The sequence below is a fragment of the Mya arenaria genome, chromosome 3, assembly GCF_026914265.1.
Source record: "Mya arenaria isolate MELC-2E11 chromosome 3, ASM2691426v1".
Lineage (NCBI taxonomy): Eukaryota > Metazoa > Mollusca > Bivalvia > Myida > Myidae > Mya > Mya arenaria.
In genome coordinates, this window is record NC_069124.1 from 85,761,420 (window position 1) to 85,781,636 (window position 20,217).

The 20,217-nt window shown below is 34.9% G+C and overlaps 1 long non-coding RNA gene across 1 annotated transcript; it reads left to right on the top strand.

Moving 5' to 3' along the window:
* The first annotated feature begins 7,647 nt into the window (after window positions 1–7,647).
* LOC128229295 (uncharacterized) lies at window positions 7,648–10,582 on the top strand. Its single transcript, XR_008260068.1, has 4 exons — window positions 7,648–7,803; window positions 8,547–8,675; window positions 8,982–9,096; window positions 10,274–10,582. It is a non-coding gene; the product is annotated as an uncharacterized LOC128229295 (long non-coding RNA).
* Window positions 10,583–20,217: the final 9,635 nt, after the last annotated feature.

The following is a 20,217-nucleotide window of genomic DNA, read 5'->3' on the forward strand; positions in this document are numbered from 1 at the left end:
GATTTCAAACTGTGTTGAAGGGCATTCTAATCGCGTCTGTGTTTAATGTTAACACGTTATCGTCCGTACGGGTATCCCAGCTGTCTTCCTTGTGATATGTTTCAGCTGGTGTTTGCTTACCTCTGTGGCTTACGGTTTTATAGTATTTATTCTTATCCACCCTTAAGTTTAAATAATACCTCTGTATAATACCTCTGTTCTTGCGCTGTTTCTCTACAAAATTAGGAGAGATAATAAGGCAAAATTAGTTGATTGTATTTACACATTGTTTTTTGACAAGAAACAGACACCATGTTAATTGCTCATTTTTTTAACGATAAATGGCTTTTAAGACAACAGAAAAAGAAGAAGGAAAAGGTATCAGTCCGTCAAATGGGGGCCGAAACCCGCCCCAAAAGTAACTGGCAGTGCATTAGAAATCCTACCTTAAAATGACAATGCTGTGAATAAAGATATTGGCTTGGTACACAGCACTTCCACTCATTGTGCATAACTATTGTATGAAGTTTAATTAAATTCCATCCAGCAGTTTACAAGTAATGCTCCGGACAAAAAAGGAACAAATGAAAATTACTCTGTAATATGCTAAAATGGAGTTTCTTGATTCTTGGGCTTCTGCGCTTCTTCTCTTTGTGTTTTACCAATGTGTGAAGATTTAATTAATTTCAATCAGTGGGTCTAAAGTTATTCTCTGAATAGATGTTTAAAAACAAAAAATAAACAAAAGGCATTAACTTTGTAATAACCTCAAATAAAGTTATGGTTCTTGTACACTGCACTTTCTTTCTTTATGCCTTACCAATATACAAAGTTTTATATTAGATTCCACCCGATAGTTTTCAAGAAATTCTCCGCACAAGAAAAAGTACCAAAGGTCAATAACTGTGTTATTGGCTAAAATAGAGTAAAGGTTTTTGTACATTTCATTTCATCTCATTATCTTATATCATTGTATGAAGTTAAATTTAAATTCCATCCAATAGTTTTCAAGTGATGCTCCGGTCAAGGAAAATTGCAATGGACCGACAAACCGACCGACCACATTGCGACCCTCTTCAAACTTCGTTCGTCGGGATAAAATATATATCCCTCTTGTTGACACGATGTAAGGCGATAATGTGGCCGATAAATATCATATATAGAAAATAGAAGTGTTCATTTATACAGACATTCATTACAATTTAAAATTGTTTTCAGCCTTCAAAATCAAAGTGTTTCCTCCATCCTTTCTGCACATCTACATACATTCTACGGTTTAGTCTGTTTGTTGTTTTCTTTCAATTGAAAGCCAAAATTCTTCCATCTTTATGTATAATGCAACTATAATAGTTTATTACCAATCCCTATGTACAATATACAATGAATTCTTCTTTTTTTCAAGGTTCCTTATGCATTTACCTTCTTCAACGACGATTACTCCATTTAGAGGATTATATTCAACTATATCAGCGAAACAGTATTCCTTTTCATTGATATTTTATTAATCTTAACTTTTACCAACTCAAATATTAATTGAGGATCTCAAATCAGTTTATTCTGTATCGAATTTATCAAACGAGTACATTTTAAAACGATTAAAACGAAGCTCTGCCGATTTGTTTTTCGTTTTTTATATCGATGACGAGTTTAACCAATTTGATATAAAATGAACATGAATTTGAAATTCCATTTTAAACACAACTCATTTACAGTAAATATCTAGGTTAAAGATTCTTCAATGCACAGTCATCCTGTCCTATTGCAAAAAAAATAACATTATAAGGTATTATTAGCCTGCTTTATCCATAGGAAAGAAAAAAGTCTCACATAAACAAATACTATTTAAAATAAAAACATAAATCATGTCTCAATTATAAACTGATTTTCAGGTTACACTTAAAACCAACTAACATACATATTGAATTTTTCATTGTTTCAATCTTTTTTTAAATCAACCAAATCAATACTAAGAGAAATGCCATCAGTATAAATCATGCGAGTTTGTATATGTCATTACATTTTGGCGGTTGAAGATTGAAAAGACCGTTTGTCAGTGTCAATGGCACATTCAAAGATGCAAATTTACTTTCTAGCTGATGGATTACCACATGAATTTTTGACATTTTGATGGATGTGGACATGTATATTACCTCGGTGAATTGGAGAACCAAAGATGGTGTGAAATTAACGAGAAACAGTGTGATTTGATGTGGAATTAGTGACTGTGTGGACATGAGCATTGCTATTGAATCGTTACTTAACTTAGCATTTGCATGGGAGTAGACGGGGTATTTTCACTGGACTACATGATGTTGGATATTTCCTTATGTTGAATTTGATTTATGTCGCTATATTTGCTCATAGATGCAACTTTCTTGTGTCTAGATATTAACATGATCTGGTTCGCATGATCTGTGTTGTCATTCAATATTTTTGGACGAGGTTTCTTCTGGCGCTGTGTATAGTCGTTTGTTTGGATTAAGCCCAGCCTTCTTCGCCATTCGCAGAAAACAACTTCGATAAAACACAAGTCCCTTTGACACCCAAATCGGCCGTCGCGATGTTTGTTTACGTTTTTGACAGCGCGTATGTATACATTTTTCTGTGATGCGGAATATTCCCATATGCTTGTTCATTTTTAGTGCGTTAAACAATTTCTATATCAGCAGTTTATTGTATCACACTACATCATGTTCCTCGCAGTTTAAACAAATTGAGGAGTACATGATCTACCGGAAGTTGTCCCGGTCGCTGCACCCGAAAATCTTTGAGTACTCGGAGCACCGTTATCAGGGGAAGATGAATGATAAGAAGATTCTGGGGTAGCTGTACGAGTGCTGACGACAACTAACCCAAATCAAAATGCCTGTTAGTTTGTCAATGCTGGTGTTCAGAGAGCTATGCTTGCCATTTATTGTCTTGTAAATCATGATGACGTGCATAGAACATAGAACATGCAAACATTGATAAAGAATATCAAATTGTGTGTTCTATTGCTGTCATATAATATCCCGATTGTCGCTGTGATATATAGCGCCATCTCGTGGGGCGGCCGTGTTGTGATACATCACTCCTACGATGTACCCAGGCTCTTACAGTGCCACTCCAGTATTGAAGTCATCACTTGCATACATCCATCATTGCTCTCATGACAATTAATCCGTCGGGAAAACGTTCCTTCCTTAAGAAACATTTGTCAATGATTCAACTGCATTTAATGATTTCTGCATTTCAGCTTTGCAGATAATGAATAATGAGGACCGCTCTGAGAATAACTAATTACTGTCACGATCTTAGTTGCAGTCCCTGCAAAAAGGCACCGAAAAGAGAACATGCAATTAGAGGCGTTATTGCAAAAACAACTGATGCATTGTTTGCGTTAAAATACTCAAACAGAATTTTGTTTTTCAAAATTGATATCAGCGAGCTGTTTGTTGAAAGGAATTAAATGCACATATGAATTTGCGTACATCAAGAAGTTAGCATTCACAATTGTCGCTCTTTGGTGGCATCCGTTTCGTTCTTTATTAACGCGGAGTTCGCAATTTGTGTCGGAGGTAGTGGGCAAGCAGTAGTTTAAGGTGTTCCAGGTCGGGGACTACATCATCAGGTACTGAATGTATCCCAAACTCCGGTATGATCGAAATTGGTCCATTACCATGAAGTCCGTTTGTCAAAGGTTTGAAGAGCATGGATTGGTGAAATAAGATTGACAACGGGGATGTGGATTTCTACTGCACAACCAAATCATATTGAACGTTTAGTTAGCTTAGAGCGTCTCGCATGTCCCCATGTCTAACATTTTGATCTCTTCGATCGATATCGTTGCATAGTAAATATGCGTGTTAAAACACATGACCTTTACTATAGCAGGGCTTAAACTTTCCCATTTTTTTGAATTGATTGACATTTTGTTTTTATTTAAAATCAGATTTAATACGGTATATTGATTCAGTCGTTTCTTATCAAAAATAAAGGCTATATCCATTGCTTTAGGAAATCGACTCGCCATGGGTTAATTATGTCCATGTGATGTTTAGGTCAGTAAACATAATTCGCAATAATATAAGCTTATATTTACCCACCCCTTTTTATTTCGTAATTGTTTTTGTCATTTTAGTGAGTAACTTACTGTTTTTGTGTTGTTGTTGTTGTTGTTTTTAAAAAGAGCAGCGATTTAACTTTGCGTGTTAAGCGAATTGTTAAAACGAGAATGGCAATAACGCGAATATCCGCAACTATAATTTCGTAACCAAAACTAGTCAACCTGTTAGTGTTGTACAGCTGAAAAAGGTAATAAGTGTCAATTTTGAGCACTTACATGCCTGTTTTTAGTCGTATAATAGGTATCCTACTAAAAAGGTAACGCGAATACCAACTAGATAGGTATATAATTATAGCGAAAATTATGTGGTTAGCACGAAGCAATTTGCGAACGTTAACAGGTTATCTTACGGCAGTTATATGTCACCATAGTTTCGCAAGCGTTACCAGGTTATCTACAGGCAGAAATATGTCACCATAATAAACTTTGTGAGTTTGTGCAGACTCAAGTTTCATCTATTACAACAGTTATTGCACTTTGATTAATGAAAAAGAGCAGAATTTGTCCGTGAGGAGCAATCACTATGTTACTGATCGACAGAAACTATTGAAACTTATGTGAACTGTGTATAACTCTAGGGAGGCAGTGCATGCGCAAGCTTAATCTTTATTTTGGTTAGTATAACAAGAGTTATTGCTCTTTAAATTAAAGTTTAAGTAAACATTTTCTTGGGCCGTTTTCTAAGGATATACATTAATGACATTTACCAGAAATCTGTATAACTATAATGTGATTGTGTATGTATTAGATTCGAATATGATCAATAACATAAGAGTAATTGCTCTTTAACTAATAAAAAGGCTTAAACTTGGCCATTGGGAGCCTTTTATATATAATAAGTTGACAGAAATTAGTGAAATTACGTGTCTATAGCCATAGCGCAGTGGATCAGCGATTGTCAATATTTACACAAAATAGTGAGCTCAAAACAGCAAATCTCATACTTACACCCATTTGCTTTCAACCCAATTCATATTCATATATATTTCAAATGACTATTTAAAGGGTTTTGCTATTTTTATTAAGATTATAAGTATCTTCCATGGCCGAGAGTTTAAGATAGGTTCATTTCGACCCGAGCGTAGGGTGTTTTGCGGAAACGAGGTTTACAGAGTTTCGGCAAAACACCCTGCGCGAGGGTCGGGATGAACCTATCTTACACGAGTGGCTATGGTAGATGCTTTTTCTCCCACCTCAGTTAAACAAAATTTATTTAAAAAAAAAATTTGCTGGAACTCTTTTGTGCTTAGTGAAAATAAATGCGTATGGATATGTGAAAATTCGTGGTTGTCATGGATATGCGCGCAGTGATTCGGGTTAACAGTCAAATCGGTCTTTAAATAGTTTTGAGGAGAGTGAAGCATTATTTCTTGAAAGGTGCGTGAAAACTGTTTCATGGTGACATTTGAAGCGAGAAATAATTAAATAGCGTTCTAAATATTGCTACAAGACAAGGTTTCCATAATGAAACAGACGACAGTCTTCAACAAGGGAGGTAATTACAATGTGGCGACCATTAAAAAGGAGTTCCATACGGGCATTTTATCTTCGCCCGTGGGCAAGATAAGAATTTCTAGCATGGTTAAATTATTGGATCTACTTATCTGAGGTGGGAGAAATTAAAATCTTTAACGGGGAGGAATATCATATGGTAAATTTGCTTGACTATTCTGTGTATAAAGTTTATATAAATACACGCTAGTCTGTGTCTTAAAATAGCATTGTGTAAATAAAGTTAATTTCCTATTAATTTTTGTTCGCATTAATTTTGTGAAGCAAATCGAACATGTTCTAGTAAATTGCGAATGCCCTGGTATTACGTCGGAGTAAAAGAGAGTATAAATTGCACATCTCTGTCATATTTCGTTATGTTATTAAATTGAGGTCATAAAAGTCACAAATATTTTTCAGTAAAACAGTACACTCTTTTCTCTATATAATTGAATTCTGGGCATTGAAGCTCACTGCAAAGGAATGTAAATACGAAAAAAACGTTAGATTGATCGTATGAGTAAATGTATTTCATATTCCGTCCTAGCTCATTGCTCTTAAAATATATTTTTAACATTTCTTATTATAGCAAATTAATTCATTCTTTTTCATAATACCCAAATGTTTTCTGTATGTATTGTCTTAATGCATCTCCTCGATGATAAACCTTTAGTTAGCCTAGTGTTTCACTCATGATATGCGACCAACTCCTTCCGTTTAGTTCAAGTAGGAAATTGACTGGGTTCTGCTGGTTTGAAATGCTTCATGCGCATGCACGATGTTTGCTCGAAAACCGTATAACAGCATTTGCAGGAAGCAATTTCTTAATGGTAGGAACACGGGAGAAAAGTTTTGGCATTGCAGGCAAAGGATGTGTTATTAAAAACCTAAGAGACTAGGTTAATGTGCTCACCGTATTGACCAGCTCGCATTTTTATTTGCAGATGCATTTAGGAGACATATTATTTAAGTAATTTGTCAGATTTTAAAGAGGAAATAAATCACATTAAAGGCAAATGATTGCAGTCTGTAGTTATATTTATCCTGCTAACACAGCAGCGAGAGTTTATAGTTTATGGGACAATGTTTCACTTTATTTTCCAAAATTATGAGCAAGGAACAAAACAGTTAACTTCATTTTTGAACGGGGGCCCTTCAGGTCCACGTTCATAGTAGGCACTTCCGATCGTGACTACAACGGTGATTCGGTCGAAATAATGCGCTCATTGAATGCTTGAATACACATGACATCTTTAAACTTCAACAAAACTGAATTGATGTAATGTAATGTACACTTGAACTCGTACATTTTGCATATCCCTGAAAATGCAGCTGAAAAAAATCACAAAATAAAGACAACATATTTATACGCAACAGCTCGAAAACGGCGAAAAACTAAGTGTATTGTTACAGGTGTGAGTCGGTTATAAGAAGTAGTAACCATAATTGATTAATCGATTCCAAACAATTCAAAAATTTCCTTAAAAATGAAATGATATGTAAACACTATTTCACTAATCAATAAATAAATGCGAAAAGTGAATGCTTTTTGGAAACCGTATATCGATAAAGTATATTATACAGATTACGCCGCCTCTATTTAGCGTAATCATTTCACTTTTCGATCGTCGCCATTTTGTAAGCGCACAGCCTAAGAGTGTGTCATGGACTTCAGCTGGATTAAATTTGTATTGGAAAACATGTTTTTTCACAAAGTTTGTGTTCGTCCCCAGTTTCGTACCGTTTCGTTCACAAATATGTTTACAGTATGTACTAAAGACGTGTTTATATAAAATAAAGCCCGAGAAAAAATCCAGATTTAGGTTACATCAGTAGTTTTCTAACTGAAATGTGATATTGGGTTCATCTTCAAGTGTTGGCTTCATCGCACCTGTCATGAGCAGCTTTTGGTCGTGGTGGATCACTTAAAAGTTGAACCCATCAATTTAAACTGGTATGCCAGGGATGTGTTAATTGAGTATGTTGTGTAGGCTATAAGGGCGTCAATGATTGTATGTTTGGGTGTTGTTGATTTATCTATTTTCCTTTCTTATTATTTTAAACAGACCCCGGAGGAACTGTAAAGAACCAGCCAGACAGCCCGCCCGCCGAGTTGCCCACCCGGCCGAGCTGTACTTTGTGTATGCCAACATGCCGACATGCTGTAATTTGTTAGTACTTCAAGATCATATAATGGAAAATTGTATCCAAACTGAAGTATAATTTGAGTAAGTTTGGGTCATATAAGCCCATTGATACGGTTTGTTCCATTCCTAAATGAATTCCTTTCATGTTGTTTCTCGATCATTTCTGATGCGGCTTTGATATAATATTATTTTCTAATGACACTGCTGACTCGTATAAGTCTTTGGTCTGTATTGTGCATCTATTCGCACATTTTGTTTGCTCTTTTAAGCAAACATTACATTAATTTAAAATTCTATCAGCAAATAAACAAAACTTACTGCAGAATGATGTTTTATTTAGTGTGCATATGATTTTGAGCTTATGGACATGAAAACATCTACTTCAACAATCACAGCAAAACAATGAGATCCCTATTTTAAAAAAAATAATGCCACCTTTCATTAATTCATTAATTCATTCCATCAATCATTCATATATATTCATTTATTTATGCAGTTTATACATTGAAAAACTTGACATTTCTTAAGGCAAAAGAAATGAAAAGTGAACCGCTTTCATAAAGATTAGAGCCTTTTCCCTTCATGCATTAAAAAAAAATCAACCTTAATACATTATAAATGTCTTGAAACCCTAATGTATTGTTTATTTCAATAGCCAGCCTGGTTGCTGTAGCCACAGGGGAATTTACATTTCTTAAGGCAAAAGAAATAAAAACTGAGCCACTTTCATAAAGCTTAGAGCCTTTTCCCTTCATGCATTAAAAACAACAACCTTAATACATTATAAATGTCTTAAAACCCTAATGTATTGTTTATTTCAATAGCGAGCCTGGTTGCTGTAGCCACAGGGGAATTTTCAAGGACAAGAACCAGTGCTGGTGAAAATGTGGTCTCATGTGGTTTTCCATACCGGCATTCAGCAAGGATTTCAGAGAAAGGAATACTGTCTCCAAGTAAGAAGAAATTCTAAGCATGTCTGGTTTTAATGCTTTCAAAATGCATCTGGGTACTCAATAAGATAAGATTAACCTTTGAATTATTAAAATCTGATAGCAAAATGTCCAAAAGACTATATATTTCATAAAATTTGTCCTGAAAACCTTTCAATTCATGAGCTTTTCTGTATATTTATCACATTTATGACCACATAAAAGGTTGTGTATGCCTCAAATGAGTGTTTACATGCCTTTTTCAAGCTTTAATTGTATTGGCAGATAGTTTTATAAGTGTAAAACATTGCTTTTGTGTCTTGCTTGCAGATCATGATGTGCCGATAAGCTCCAGTTAGCTGTGCCTTTTTCCTCCCACCGGTAGTCCTTCAATCTGAATCCAGGAGATGCAGCTCTGAATCCAATATTTCAGGAGAATGAATATGTAAGTCAACTCTGTAGTACTTGTTTGTGTGTAAATGATCAAAAGAGTGAGATTTATAGCAAATCAGGTGTAAATAAGCAACTTATAGACATTGGTGAAGTGCTGTACTCTGATTTTAATGCCAAATCTAGCCTTCAAAACAGATACTTAAAGTAAAAAAAAAAATGGACATATTAATGCTATCTCTGCATTTTCTACATCATGTAGCCACCTCATACATGAAAACACTAGCAGTTGTCATGAATCTTTCAGTTTTGGTGTTTTTTTAACAATTTCTTTTTTTGCGCGATTTGTCCCTGAAGCAAACAGTTTGGCATATAGTGGTGTTTAGACTGTCTATAAACACATTATCACTGAATTTCTAAGAAAAGCAAAATTTTGACAAGTTGAAGCATTTCAGTTTGGCTCTATGTCATTTTTAGCTCTACTGGCCAAAGGCCAGAACAGCTTATGCGATGGTAATTTGTACGTAGTATGTGCATAATCATTAGAGCTCGGTTTCTTTTGAAAACCAGCCAGATCCGACCATGCTTGATTAGATATGGGCTTTGATCGTATTAAAAACCCTGTAAACAATTGCTCATTAACACGAAACAGCCTTCAGTTTTGATTGTATCTCGATGAAACTTGAACAGTATCTACATATCCATAAGAGCTCGGTTCCTTTTGAAAACCAGCCAGATCCACTCAGCCGGTAGAGCATATGCCCTTTTGGGCCTCTTGTTTATATAAAACTCTAAGCGCAAAAGAAGTGTGAAAACCTTATTTTGCTTAGAAAAAAACTTATAAGAGTAGGCAGGTCATTTTTGTGGTGCTGTTCTGTAGACACCATTGAAAGCAACAAGGAAAGCTTTACTTGGTCAGATTATTCCAATGCATAAGGAAATAATGGCTCTTCAAAGGTTTGCAGCTTACCATTTGAGGGAAATGGCTGTTTCTGCTTTTTATGAAAATACCACAGGTGCTAATACTTGTCTCAATCATTTATTGTTTAATATATCATTTCCAAACTTTCAGTATGTGTTGCATATAGCCTGCAGATGACCTATATGGGTTTTGAAGTCTGTTCCCCCTTCTATCATGCAATGAATATTAATGACTATGTATGTGGTACATGTACTTTCAGAAAACTGAAGCCTTCATAAAGTCAATGCCACCATGGTATTGATTTATTCAGCTCTGATGTACTCAGCTGTGATGTAACATGCCTTCAAGCCACTATCCGAAGAACATTCAGACGTTCTAAATGGACCATTGCCCTGTTGCCATGGAAATCATTATGAGGAGGAGCACACAAACTGTCACTTGTTTTGGATATCAGATGTACCACGAACTGACCATAAACTTTTCAGATGCTCTGTTTATTTCATCAGCCAATTTCGATGTAAATTTTACTGAATAATGACAAACAGTCTTACTCATAAGCATCTCTTACTCATTCGTATTCCACAACTAAACATGCTTGCAATTACACTGTGCCATCTATCATAATGCAATGTCCACATTTTTTTGTACCAGTTGTTGCTTTATACTGAAACTTTTATTGAAAATGGTGCATAGACACTGACAACACATCAATGTTTCGTTCATACATTTGTACATGTTCTTTCAGTGTTGATAATGTTGACATATTTCATGTACATTTACACATGTGTTTATTGCCAACCTCATCAAAACATGCATAGTTTGCTCACATACATATTTCCACAACAGACATTTACTGAATGTATTACTACTTTACGTTGATTTTGATATGTAAATAAAACATTGTACTACTTGTTTGTACAAAACCCTTTTCATTTGCTATGTTGTTTGTTTCCATGTTCTGTCTGCATACAGATGGTATTATCATATCAATTTTTAGCTCGACTATTCGTAGAATATAGAGAGCTATACTACTCACCCAAGTGTCGGCGTCACACCTTGGTTAAGGATTTGCGTGCAAGCAAACATAAGTTAATATCTCAGTTGCTTCTTGAGGTATCGCATTGAGACTTGATACAATTGTACTCAACCATCCAACCTACTTAATTAACCAAGTTAGATAACTCTACTTTGCATTTAATGAAAATTATAGGCTTTTATTATTTGACTAAGAAATTCTGGTTAAGGTTTTGCATGCAAGCACACATAGGTAAATATCTCATTAAGTACTTGAGGTATTGCATTGAGACTTGAAACAATGTTACTCAACCATCCAACCTACTTAATAAACCAAGTAAGATAACTCTACTTTGCATTTAATGCAAATTATAGGCTTTTATTATTTGACTTAGAAATTCTGGTTAAAGTTTTGCGTGCAAGCATTTAATGCAAATGATAGGCCTTTATAATTCGACTTAGATATTTTGATTAAGGTTTTGTGTGCAAGCACACATTATATAAATATCAAAGCAACTATTTGATGTATTGCATTGAGACTCATACAATTGTACTCAACCATCAAACTTCCCGATGTAAGATAGCACTAGTTTCATTAAATGCAAATAGTTGCCCTTTATTATTCGACATAGAAATTCTAGTTAAGGTTTTGCGTGTAAGCACACATAGGTAAATTTCTCAGCAACTACTCGATGTATTGCATTGAGACTTTATAGAATGGTATTTAACCACTAAATGTCATTGAATAACCAAGATATATAACATTATTTTGCAAATAATTGCCCTTTATTATTAGACTTAAACATTATGGTTGAAATTTTCCATGTAACCACATTTATGTTTATATCTCACCACATGATTTGCATTGAAATCTTATCTAACAGCGATCCATGCATGTTGCGCCAAAACTTTTCAATCCTTACACTGAAAAGCGGCGGAATAGTCGAGCCCGCTGTCTCTGTGCCAGCTCTTGTTCAAAATTAACGTGATGTTCATTTCCATTGTGAAACTTATCCCTTGGGAACGTTCAAACATATTCTACATTCATTATTTTTTATCTTACACTGTATATATATATGTTCTATATGTATATATCACGCCTAATAAAATTGAAGCCTGTCAACTCGTACGTTGTTGTAAAACATATGAACCCCACCTTTCAACTTCCCTGTGTGTTCCTATCAATTCGTTTCTGAAATTCCTGTCACCATTTGAATAAATTGCTTACTCTCTCGTGGCCACCGTTCCTCAGCGCTTTCAGCGCTTTGATTTGTAAGATTTGTCAGTGCCCCATGATTTAAATTTTCACTTTGGTGAGTTTGATACATTGAAATTTCAGGCTGCATTATATTTTGCTAATTCGGTGATAATTTTAACTGCTTAAATCCGAACCTTATCGCAAAACATTACTTGAAATCATGGTTCTTAATGGACTTACTAAATTTCAATACAAATGGACTACATAATTTTGATTTGGGACTTCGATGCGAATTTCAGCCAAAAGATCCATGCACGGGGATATGGACACCTCCCCTTACTGGCATAGTGATCATTCTGTCAACTTTGTACTGTCACATTTAACCGACTGGTGACAATCATTGAACGTGTTTCACTGCTAACATTTACCGTTGTCCCCAAATGCTGGCAGTGGCTATGAAATAATTAAACTGTTATACAAACTAAAAAGATCTAATCTTACTTAATCAATATCAGAATAATTCAATGTAAGATTTATTGAGACTTTTGTAGGAAAACTAATCATGAACGTTTGTTCTCTTATTTCAGAGTGATTTGCAAATGTTAAATCAAATTTGGCAAAGGCCTGAGCTATTGGGGGTCTTGATGACAAGTAAGGAAATACCTTGTTAATAATCATTATGGTTGTTTTGAAATGCTACGCTTAATCCATACTTCGGCATTTAAAATTCGAACAAATATTTATTCTATCTTAATTTATGATTGCAAAATTACGCTCATATTTGTTGACAAAAATGATTCGACAAATTAATATTTAAGAAAAGTAATTTATTTTTTGTCTGAATTGCTTACAAGTAGGTCGGTGTCTTCGTGACATTTTTCTAAATGTTTTATAATGAAATCCTAACTGCAGGTAGTCAATCTCAAATGCTTGTTGGCCAATCCATTTGCCATACCATTTCCGATCATTATATGCGATAGAGATAGTACAAGCGGTGTGTGTATGTTCATAATGCAGTTTATAGAACTTTGTCCTATTAAGTTACGCACACCAGCAAACTAGGTTATAGATGATTGTCTTGTTAAGTTACCCACACGCTAGCACACTAGCTTCAAGTGCGTTTTCCTGTTTAGTCAAGCACGTAAGCACACTAGCTTAAAGTACTTTGTTCTGTTAAGTGACGCAAGCCATAATACATTACCTTATAAAGCTTTGTTCTGTTCAGTTACGAACCCTGGCTCATAGAACATTGCTCTGTTAAGTTACGCACTCTAGCACACTAGCTAATAGAGCTTTTTAATGTTTAGTTACCCACTCTAGCACACTAGCTCATAGAGCACTCTCCTGTTAGGATACGCATGCACGCACACTATCGTATAGAGATATGTCATTAGGTAACGCATTCACACATACTAGCGGTCGTGCTCTATTTATTAAACGTTAGAAAGTCCTTTTAAAACTGACGATATTTTCATAAATAAGCATTGTCCTGTTAGGATACGCATGCACGCACACTATCTTATATAGCTTTGTCATTAAGTAACGCACGCTAGCAAACTAGCTTATAGAGCTTTGTCCTGATATGGTACGCACGCTAGCACACTAGCTTATACAGCATTGTTCTTTAAAGATACGCACGAACGCACATAAGCTTGTAGAGTGCGTTCAGATGTGTGCCTTCAACATGAAGGTTATTTCTTTAGATTGAAACAAGATTATATTAAATTGATAACAAATAACAGGCACAAGTCTACACAATTTATAGATATATATGTAAGTTTAATAAACTGTTTCTGAAATGAGAGTAATTGTTAATATTTGATGACCGTGGGGTCATTACAATTATTTTCATGCCGTTAATTCTGCTAATGTAGCCATGTTTATGTTCCTGTCGATGGCGGGCAAATTTATGCAGATCTTCAACCTGAGCTGCCTCATGTTCCTGCTGGGCCACTTGAACGGCTACCTCCGGTTCCATCGGGCGCGTACCTGCAGCTCCTATATAGATACCCAATAGTACTTGGTGAACTTTAGGATAAAGAGGTTTGACGGTTAGAGGTTCAGATTAAAACACTTCTCTAGTTTCGGTTGGTAATGTGATTTAATAATTTCGACATTAAGGTATGACTACCCCACATTTGAACGTAACAATACAAATGTTGTTTATTTCACATTTTACACGACCAATTACCGATATGACTGAATAGATTTACGTGTGCGTATATATGCCTGTTTCAGTAGGATAGTGGGCCCAGCAGTACACGTGGTCGTTGTTCAAGGCGCTGTCTCATCGGGTACGGCCACTTCGCGTCCAAGAAAATGACGGACACTTTGCTCAAGACCACCTGCTACGCCCTGTTCCTCGTCACACAACCACAATCATCCAACCAATACTCCAAGCTCTATAATGAAAATGCTACTGTATTTTTTCTATTATTTTATTTTGCCTAATAGACACTGCTGCCAGATAAGTATGAATTTATTTACATATTCAACATGATTCAAAATATCAGTGAATGCCAACAATTAATTATGTACATGTATAATTAAGAAGAGTTTAACAGGAAAATGGCTGCCAAGAAATAACATGCCAAAATGCTTTCTTTCTAAAGTTACATATGTGTTTGTGGACGGCGGATAAAGGTCAGGTGGAATTATGCGAACTTAATTATACTTAAGTTTAATAACATATTCCTGTACATTTCCAATGCGTTTCTAGTCTCTACCCTATATTTTCTGCATATTAAAGCGGGTAGACTTAGAAATTATTAACTGTCTTGGAAAGAAAGGAAACCCTAGGAGCTTTTGTTTGATTAATCGGTTTGTTTGTATAAAGACTTAAGAATAACATTTATTAAACAATATAAGATCCATCAAAATAATTGTTTTTGATTCTCATTTGCATTGCAATCCATGTTTCTTTTAGAAACTAAGACGTATTTTAAAGTAAATCTTCATGAATCAATTGATACAAGTAATCAGTTGCAATTGTTTCAAATATATTTAATAAAATACCACACCTTCAACAGCAGAGTTTATTATATACCGGTTATGGATGACAATGGCTAGATGGTTAGTAACGATCCCTTTTATAAAACAAATGGCAGAATATTCCAATATGTGTGTTCGTGTACAGTGCGTTAAACAGCAGTGTATCATATTACATTACATCATGTACCTCGCAGTTTAAGCAGGTTGATGAGTAAATGATCTAGGGAAAGTTGTCCCGGTCGCTTCTTCAAAAGAAACCTGCAGAACTACGATCACCGTTATAAGGGGAGGATAATCGATGAGTAAAATTCTGGGGGAGCTGAACGAGTGCAGAAGACAATTAACCCAAATCAAAATGCATGTTAGTGTGTCAATGCGCTGGTGTTCAGGGAGCTATGTTTGCTATTATTGTCTTGTAAATCATTATGACATGCAAAGAACATGAACATGCAAATATTGATAAAGAATATCAAATTATGTGTTCTATCGCTGGCATGTAACATCCCGGTTGTCGCTGTGATATATAGCGCCATCTCGTGGGGCGGCCGTGTTGTGATACACCACTCCTACGATGTCCCCAGGCTCTTACAGTGCCACTCCAGTATTGAAGTCATCACTTGCATAGATCCATCATTGTGCCCATGACAATTCAAACCGTCGGGATACGTTCCTTCCTTAAGAAACATTTGTCAATGATTCAGCTGCATTTAATGATATTTGCATTTCCGCTTTGCAGATAATGAGGACCGCTATGAGAATAGCAAATTACTGTCACGAACTTAGTTTCAGTCCCTGCAAAAAATGCACCGTAAAGAGAACATGCAATTAGAGGTGTTATTGCAAAAACAGCTGATGCAATAATTGTTTTGAAATACCCAAACAGTGTCTGTTTTTTTAAAAATAATCACAGCGAGCTGTTTGTGGAAAGGAATTATTGCACATATGTATTTGCGTACTTTCAATACGTGAGCATTTACAACTGTCGCTCTTTGATGGCCTCCGTGAAGCTGTAATTTAAGGTTTTCCAGGTCGAGGAGTACATCATCAGGTACTGAATGTATCCTCAACTCCGTTATGAATCGAAATTGATCTAAGACCATGACGACTGTTTGTTCAAGGTCTGAAGTGCATAGGTTGGTAATTTAAGATTGACAACTGGGTTATGGAGTTCTACTACACTTAGATTAATGAAAAAGCACAATTTGTCCGTCAGGAGCCATCGCTATGTTATTGATCGTCAGAAATTATTTAAACTAGTGTGAACTGTGTATTACTCGAAGGTGGCAGTGCATGCGCAAGTTTCGTCTATATTTTGGTCAGTATAACAACGGTTATTGCTTTTCAAATAATGAAAACATCTAAATGTTGGCTATCCTGAGTCATAACTTAGTAACTTAAGGACGTATATTAATGAAACTTACCAGAAACTTGTATTAATATAGGGTGATTGTGCATGTACAGTATTTGAATATGATCAATAACATAACAGTAATTGCCCTTTACCAAATAAAAAATCTCTAAATTGGTCATTAGATGCAATTGATATACAACTAGTTGACGGAAATTAGTGAAACTAAGTGTATGCAACCATAGTGCAGTGGTGCAATGGTCAGCGAATGTCAATAAGTACACAAATTAGTGAACACACAAAAAAAACCTCATACTTCCACCCTATTGATTTCTACCCAATTCATTTATATATTTGTATTTTTCAAAATGACTCTTAGAGGAGTTTTTCTTGAAATATTAGAATCTCTGTATAGCCTATATAAATACACGCTAGTCAGTTTCTTCAAAATAACAATTTGTAAAGAAACTTTATTCAATATCAACTTTTGATCGCATTGATTCCGTGCAGCAAACCTAACATGTACTGGTAAAATGCAAATGCCTTGATGTTACGGAGAAAAAGAAAGTATAAATTCCACAATTCCGTCATATTTCTTTACGTTATCAAATTGAGTTCAATAAAAGTCACAAATTATGATCTTTTCTTGTAAAATAGTGCACTCTTTTCTCTGTATAATTGCATACAGGGCATTGTGGCTCAATACAATGAAAATACGAAGAAAATTTATCTATTATAGATAGGCCGTCTGAGTACATGTAGTTCATGTTCCGTACTAGCTCATTGCCCTTAACATTTCAGTTTCAACATTTCTTATTTTAATTCATTTTAGTAAAAATGATAATTTATAACAGTGCGTGTACCGAATGGGCTAAATATGGTTCGTAGCATGCTCTACAATTCAAATCAATATAAAACAGTGTTTACAGTATCTGTCGTTTCTGGTAATAGAGTCACTTTGGGTGGATGACAGATCACTTGCTTCTAGGTAAAATGTAGCCGTTGGATTCAAGTCGTGGAATACAGTGGGATACCAAGGATTGTCTATATGTCGCGCATACTGTTCACACACCGACACGTGCATTCGGTGTTTTCACATCACCAATTAGGTGCTCGGCGATTGTCACCAACTGATAAGTTATGATTTATTCATATGTGTTCTTACAAAAACATGAAAAATACAATGTTTTATATTTGGTGAATTCCAATTGTTACCCATGTCTTTTTATATGTCATCGACGTTCGCCACATATATTTTAGTAGAAACCCAGACGCTACATAAAATATCAACAGCAAATAATCACGTGAAAGCACCTCGTAAAATTGGTAAAATAACAAAATAATATAAGTATTATATAGTTCACACCAGTAGAAATATCAGAGTTGGTGAAATAAATAAAATAAAGAAAATAATGCAATTATAATAGAGGCAAATAGACGGAATTTAAATGCTGTACATTGTTTTTCAAATGAAATCATCAAAAAACAGACATCACCAAAGATGTAGTCTATATATTTTAAATATTACATTTAATTTTAAGTGTTCATTGCCATCAAAAATACATAGCATGAAAAATAAATACATGAGAAGTTGTGTAATCATTACGTAACATTGTTTGGGATACCTACTACTGACCAATCGTAATATTTGCAGAAATATCTCATACAATGAGAAAACAAGGATGTATGCAATGAAAATATTCCACACTCTTTTACAGCCATACAAGTATTAATACTTTTATTCACACAAAGATGTTTCCAGCAAAAATCATTTGATACATATTCAATATTAGGACTAAGTTCGTATCCCCAGATCTGGGACCCATATCATAATTTTGGTTTAATAATTGTGTCAAATACTTTAAACAAATAACAAAAAGGTTTTTGATAATGTTTAATGGCAAAAATTGTTTTTGAACTTGGGATTCCATTTTTTAAGCTTGTGTCCGAGACGATTGTGCACTAAACGGTAGCCCCACGTGTTTATAAAATTATGTAGTTTCAACATTTATACCATGCCATTTTTCATAATTTCGTAAAGGACCACCGTTGCTGAAGACAGTTATTTCAGTTTTGAAGAAAATGAAAAAAAATATCAAAGCTGAAGTAATGAAGGTACTTACAACAAATACAAAGAAGCGGGACAACGAGTAGGATTTTACACCAGAAGGTCAAAATATAAGTACGAACAAATATAGCAGAAAATATAAAAAAAGTCACTCCATTTTTGTTTTAGATTAATTAGAAAATAATCTTAAACAGTCAGTGGAGTAACAATCTTGGAGAGTGAACAGGGAGATAAACTTACTGAAGATATGGACCTGGCAGAAACTTTCTATAACCACTATATGTCTCTGTATTCACAAATGAAAATAATGCAGTACCAAACATAGAAAATGAACGAGTTCCAAATATTATCATCCTAGATATCAAAGCCATCAACGACAACAATCCAAGGAAAGCCCAAGGACCAGATTAAGTACACTCCAGAGTCATATATATTATGAATGCAAGGAATACGTTAAGAGACCGCTAAAATGAATAGACGAAAAATTATTAAGGCAAGAAGAATTCCCAAAAACCTGGAAGTTAGCCCATGTAAGTGCAATATTTAAAGCATGGAATAAGAAAAAGGTGTGATTAATTACTTACCCATCTCGGTCACGCCAATATGCTGCCGAATACTAGAAAAAATGAGATGAAATCAGATTAAGTTACGCATCTGAAAAACAACAACTTAATAAATAATCACCAACATGTATTCCGAAAAAAAAACACTTAACTTTTGAAGTGTGTTGAAGAATTATGTTCAGAAGCACTAGATAATAAACAAGACGTTGACATTATATACCTTGAGTTTAAATCGGCATTCTATAAAGTTCCTCACAAAAGGCTTCTCACAAAGATTTGTACTGTGGGGAAAGATGAAATATTTATAAATGGATTAAACATTTCTAGAGTGACAGGAAACAAAAAAGTGTCAATCAAAACGAGCTTTTTCAAAAGCAAGATGTAGCAAGATGAGTCCACCACGGCAGTGATCCAGGACCTGTCCTCTTTCTGACTTTCATAAATGACCTACTGGACAACCTAAGATCAAGAACTAAACCTTTCGCTGGTACCACTAAGTTTTATCAAATGCTTGAAAATGAAGACCAAGAGTCAGTACTCCAAGATGACATTTTTATAGCGAATTCATGCAGTGTGTGTATATACCATGTGATAAATTACGCCGTAAATACTATGTCTAAAGGCAGCATTTAGCGTTGAATGAAGACTTTAAACAAAGATAACTTTTCTTTTTCTTGACCAATTTATATGAAACAATTGTTATTCTATACCGAATTAAAAACCCGGCCTTTGTTTTATTACCGGAGTTTAATAAGGTGATTATGTTCCTCAAACACTTCGACAAACCTTTTTTCAAAATAATTTTGACAGTGCTCCATAAAGAGAAAGTTTTGTGGAAAGGTTTGTCGAAGTATTTTAAGAAACTAAACTCTCATTCAAACTCTGGTGAAGACCAAAGAGGGGCTCTGTAAGCGTCATCGACTGTGCTATGATTCATTTAAAATGGTGAAGAATCGTAATGTCACCTTTGTTTAAAGTATTCATTCGAAGCAAAATATTGCCTTTAAACGAAGCCTTTATGACGCAATTTATCACGTGGTATACACACACTGACATGGTCCTATGAGCGGCA